The 6,000-nt window shown below is 43.3% G+C and overlaps 1 protein-coding gene across 1 annotated transcript in view; it reads left to right on the top strand.

Moving 5' to 3' along the window:
* Positions 1 to 5,488, top strand: part of MND1 (meiotic nuclear divisions 1) — a 115,797-nt gene extending 110,309 nt beyond the window's left edge. The window contains exon 9 of the transcript XR_010409590.1: positions 4,921 to 5,488. The gene's annotated coding sequence lies outside the window, so the exon portion shown is untranslated. The remainder of the gene's footprint in view (positions 1 to 4,920) is intronic.
* The last annotated feature ends 512 nt before the right edge of the window (positions 5,489 to 6,000 follow it).

Raw genomic sequence — 6,000 nt, forward strand, 5'->3', positions numbered from 1 at the left:
GTGGTGGGGCAGCTACTGCTTGAGGTTCACACCCCCGCTGTTCGTGATTCTGCCCCTTTGCCTCCTGCTGGCCCCAGTGCTCGGGCTTGCTAGCTGCACTTCAGTTTGGGATGTTCCTGCTGTTACCTCCAAGCTATTGTTGGCGGCTGACTTGCCTCAGGTTGTGCTCCATGCCTTCTGTTTGCCCCCGCCTGCTTCCCCTTCCCGAGCCATAGGACCTGCTGCCCTGTGTGGCTGCCATGACCAGCCAGGGTCCTGGGAGGCTTGTGAGTCGCTTGGAACTGACTCCCTCCGCTGGTGGAGGCCCTCCCTGATCAGGGGCCTGCAGCTTCTTTCCCAAGGGAGGTGTTTAGGGGGCCTCCATTCAGCACGATGCAGTCAGATGTCATGTTTTGTGCTCTGTACGAGTATATTTTTCAATGATCCAGCAGGCGTTCCTCTCAAGTCCTTTAGGGTATACTTTGTTCTCTTCTTCAAACACACCCACCCCCCCACACACACGCGCACACACACACACGCACGCACACTGAATGTAGTCTGTGACGCAGCAAAACGCCATGGTTACTAGCCCCCAGGTGCACACTCTGGAACCAGACAGCCTGGGTTTGAATTCTGGCTCCACCACCCAGCTCTGTGACCTTGGGAAGTTACTTAATCTCTGCCTAGGTCAGTGTTTGCACCTATTATTATTGTTTCTTGAAAAGGGAGGGAGAGCATACAAGAGTAAACAGATCAGAACTTACCCCAGATGTTCCTTTTTCAATTGGTGGTCAGCTTTACTTTGCAGTTGGGGGGAAAGTAAGGAAGCACTATATTGGCTCCGGAGCCTGGAATTTAACTACGTGTTTAAAAGGAAGAACTCAAATGGGGGCATTTTCACAATATGAGGGCTTTAATTTCACATCGGCCTGGCATTCAAGGTAACGTGGTAGAAGCCTTCTAGGGGCCATCACTGGCCCTGAAATACTACTGTTGAGGTTCTATCTAGTTATGGAAATTGGTAGATGGGATTAGTCTGGGGAGCTTATCTCTTGAGTGGCCATACCAACTCTTGGGTTTTACCTTCTTCGGGCTCTCCTTTTGGTTCTCTTAATCCAGGAAATAGGAGCAGGAACAAAACAACATTGTGTAGCATTTACTGGGTGCCAGGCACTCTTCTACAGACTCATCTCTCTGCCACAGCGTGTGAGGTAGATGATTATCATCTCCAGTTTACAAATGAGAAACTAAGGCACAGAGAGGTTAAGTAACTTGCCCAAGACCCCATAGATAGGACCCTAGATTCTACCAATGCTACGCTTTGCTACGTGGCCCTAGACTGGCAATCCAGGTGTGCACCTAAGGAAAGAGTAGATCTCCCCTTACTACTTCTCCATAACATCTGGCTCCCTGCTGCTGACCTGGCAGCTTTTTATTTGAACTGTAAGTGCCAAACGTAACATGACTGCAGTCTGAAAGCATGCAAGGTCAGGAAGCTGTGAAGTTGCTTTACTACTGAATGGGTTTTGAAGTAGTAAGAAATGATGACCAAAAAAGTTCCAGCTTCTTGCTTCCAAGCTATCAGGTCTGGACAGAAAATCATATAATGATAGACAGGGAAAGGACCTTAAAGATCATATTGTTTTATGGCTTCATTTTATGGGTAAGAAAACAGGTGCAGGGAGGTGAAGTGCTTTGTTCAAGGTCATGGAGCATATTTTCTAAAATTGCAGTTAGATTGTTTAGGTGGGTGAGTCGGATAAGTATTGCTGAAATACTACTGTTGAGGTTCTATCTAGTTATGGAAATTGGTAGATGGGATTAGTCTGGGGAGCTTCTATAGCCAACATGGGCTCATATAACTGAATTCATCTACCAAGGTTACCTCACCTAAATAGACCCATTTCCTCTACTGGGAATGCCGTTGTTTCTGGAACTATGACACATTCAAAGACTAGAAATTGGTTATTCAGCATTGACATCTTCCTAACAATTTGTTAGATTTTTGGTGCCATGCAGGCCTTTATTTTCAGTGTTTCCAATTTCAGTGTATTCTACGTACATTTCTAATGATCACCAATAGTACAAAAGGGATCATAACTACCCCTCCAATCACCTGAAGGTATAAAGGTGGTATTGCCCTAGGGGCCAAGAGCATGGATTCCAGAGACAGACTTCCTGGGCTTAAATTTTAGCTCTGCACCTTACTGGTTTGTGACCTTGGGCCATTATACCTTAACCTATCTGTGCCTCCTAGGGTTGTTGGAAGGGTTAAATGACTTAATATATGCAAAGCACTTAGGATAGGGCTTGGCACATCATAAGCACTATATAAGGGCTATCTATTATTACTTCTAGAAAAGGAAGTTGAGTTACAAGGAATCACTTTGGACCATGAAATGGAGCTGAGAAAGTACTTACTATTTCTCCTTCCCAGACCAAGGCTATGCCTGGTTTTATAGCTTAAGTGGGAACATAAAAAATATTTTTCCAAAATCATCCATCAAGAAATTGACTCAATTTACAGAACTGTGATTCCTGCCAACCTTCTGAAATCTACTTCTACATCTTTTTTAAAACAAGGAAGAAAAAAAGCCAGCAAAGAAGAGAAAAATAAATCCTACTCATTGGTCTGCATTTTGACTTCCCAAGTAGATCTTAGTAAGTATAAACAAATAAGTTAATGCAGCTGTTATTTTAGAAGTTTATACACATAACTTTCCCAAATAGAGTAGAAGCAAGTATGTATAAAAGTCAGATGGATAAGAACTGTATCTCCAAAAGTGTGGAGACTCAAAAGAAAAATGACCGGTTTTACTGGATTTCATATTGATCTTAATTTATCACCTGGAGGGTGTATAGGTGGAGTATGTTTTGTAGCTATATGTAGCAATAGTAATTTATTCTTAAGGACTATAGTTGCGCCTTTGTAGATTGTTCTAACCTTCCTACAAGCATCCTAAAATAAGAAGTAGAATTAAAACAAGAAAAAAATGGAAGTTTCCAAGTGAGTTCTTGCTTCTTCACTTTTAGAGACAGTATGGTACAATGGAATTAGAGTCCAATTTTAAGTCTGGATTGACAATTTACTCTTCTCAATCTCAGTGTCTAACATGTAAAATGGTGACAAGATTAATCCTGTTGTGTTTTCACATAAGACATGCGAGTAAAATCGGGGTCTGGTGATTGCTAGTTCTCCCTTCTTCTTAGACATAAGCAATAATATTTTGATTAGAAAATGGTCCCCCCTCTGGGAGGACACAGCACAAGCATGTCGTTTGGCCATTGGTCAGTGCCTTTGTGGCATCAGAAGGCGGCTCTTCTTACTCCAGGCATCTTGGAGCCAGAGCCCGGCTTGGTGAATCAGAGAGCTGAGGTCAGGCCCTACTCCTTAGGCTCTTCATACACAGCTGTGCTCAGCAGCCCTATGTAAATGATGAGAAGGAGCCAGATGTGCGACAGTCAGACAAAGTGCTTCCCATGTGGAGGAAACAGCAAGTGTGAAGGCCCTGAGAAGGGGGTCAAGCCTGGTGGGCTTAGGGAACACAAAGGTCCCTGGGCTGAAGAACAGTTACCAAAAGGAAGACTGGTAGATGATGAGGTCAGAAAGGTGAGGAGGAGCCAGATCTCACTTCCCTGCAGGACAGGGATCGGAGTTGGGATTTTATTCTAATTTTATAGGAAACCACTGGAGGGTTTGTACATAATCTGAATTCTGTTTTGTGTATGTGTGTGTGTGTGAGAGAGAGAGAGAGAGAGGGAGAGTGTTCCTCTATTTGCTAAAGGGAATGCTGCTCAGTGAATTCTGCTTTAAAAAGATAATTTTGGCTGTTGTACAACCAGATATAAGGGGCAAGAGCAGAAGCAGAAAGACCAGTAGAAGGCAACTGTTGGAGTCTATGTGAGGGATGAGGCACTCTTACATCAGGGGGGTGGTTGAGAAAGGCTAAGTATGGGGAATATTCTGGAGGTGAACCCCACAGGACTTGTTGTTAGATTAAAAGGGTATAAAGGAAAGAAGTATTAAAGATGACCCCTTGGCTTTTGGCTTGAGCAACTGGGTAGGTGGTAACTGTAGTGGACTAGAAGTTAGGAAGACGGGGGATGTGCAGGTCTGGTTAGGTAGAAGCAAGAGTTTGGGACATGTTAGGTTTGAGACGCTTATTAGACCTTCAGGTGGAGATGGAAATAGGCAGTTGGAAATATGAGTGTGGACTTTGGGTTAAGGCTAAAATTATAACTTGGGACTCATTAGCTGATAGATATGATTTAAAGACTTGGGACTGGATGAGTTTATCCAGAAAGAGAAAGTATAAAGAGCATCAGGACCAAGCCGTAGAGTACTCTTATTTTTAGAGGTTGAGCATAGAAGGAAGGGGCTGCCAAGCCGCCTGAGGAGGGATAGATGGGCATTCAGAGCTGTATGTCACACAAGTCACAAGGGCCATTCCCAATGACCTAACATGACGTACCTGGTGATGACACTGTCCTTTGGAGAACGAGCCGGTTTGCTAAGTGATAAGCATCATTTCTCTGGAGGCATCAAATTTTTTTTTTTAACTTTTGTTGCTTTTATTTATTTTGCTGATTTAACTGATATAAAATAATGCATCGTATTTTAATGCACATAAAATAAACCACCTGCTGTTTTGCTATTTTTCCCTTGTTATATGAGCATTCTGTTAGTATCTTTGCAACTGGTTATTGTTAATGATGATGGCTTGCTTTCATTTTGGTTTTGGCTGACTTTTCCTTTTTTTCACTTGGGATTGTTTTTAGCTGTAAGTAACAGAAAACTTGACTACAGTAAGAAGGGGTTACTTCTGCTTACCCAAACAAGTTATCTAAAAGCAGATGATCTAACAATTCTGTAATTGCAGCAAGGCTCCAGACTGCTGCCTTTCCAATCCATTATCCTCAATGTGTAGCTTTCTTCCTCAGGCTTACCTGATGGCGGCAAACCTCTGGGCATCACATCTATATACAAGCAGGAAGAAGGACACAGAGTAAAAGACCTGTCCTAGCTGAGCTTATTCCTTTTCATCATGAAGACAAGAGCTTTCTCTGAAGCCATGCCTGTAGAGGTCTGTTTATATCTCACTGACCAGAAATAAGCCAAACAGCCATGCCAAATTACAAGGGAGACGGGGAAGATGACAACTTTTTGGTTTTTGTTACATTTTGTTTTGCTTACTTTTTTGTTTTTCACTCATGTATCATTCATTTAATCATATTTAAGCCTTTAGTGTAATCACATTTAAGGCATCCTGTATAAATCACATTCTAAGCTACCTTTAAAAATTTTGTCTTTAGGGTGCCTGGGTGGCTCAGTTGTTAAGCGTCTGCCTTCGGCTCAGGTCATGATCCCAGGGTCCTGGGATTGAGCCCCACGTCGGGCTCCCTGCTCTGCAGGAAGCCTGCTTCTCCCTCTCTCACTCCCCCTGCTTGTGTTCCTGCTCTCGCTGCGTCTCTCTCTGTCAAATAAATAAAATCTTTATTTTGTCTTTAATTTCTTAAAAATGTATTATTTATTTATTCATTCATTCATTCATTTGGGCGGGGAGAGAGAGTATGAGCAGGGGGAGGGGCAGAGGAACAAGCAGACTCCCCACTGAGCAGGGAACCTGATGTGGGGCTTGATCCCAGGACCCCGGGATCATGACCCGAGCCAAAGGCAGACACTTAACCAATTGAGCCACCCAAGTGCCCCCAAAATTTATTTTTTAATTAAAAACTTTTAATATTTTAAACTTTAATTTATGCACAAAATTTATATTTTTCATTGTACAGCCTTACGAGTTTGGAAAACAAATCAGAGAGAAAAATGACTATTTTTTATGAAGATTTTATTTATTTGACAGAGAGAGACACAGCGAGAGAGGGAACACAATCACGGAGAGCGGGAGAGGGAGAAGCAGGCCTCCCGCCGAGCAGGGAGCCAGATGTGGGGCTCCATCCCAGGACCCTGGGATCATGACCTGAGCCGAAGGCAGACGCTTAACGACTGAGCCGCCCAGGCAT

The sequence above is a fragment of the Mirounga angustirostris genome, unplaced genomic scaffold (genome assembly GCF_029215605.1).
Source record: "Mirounga angustirostris isolate CCGP_5_RB_7025 unplaced genomic scaffold, mMirAng1.0.hap1 SCAF_2, whole genome shotgun sequence".
Lineage (NCBI taxonomy): Eukaryota > Metazoa > Chordata > Mammalia > Carnivora > Phocidae > Mirounga > Mirounga angustirostris.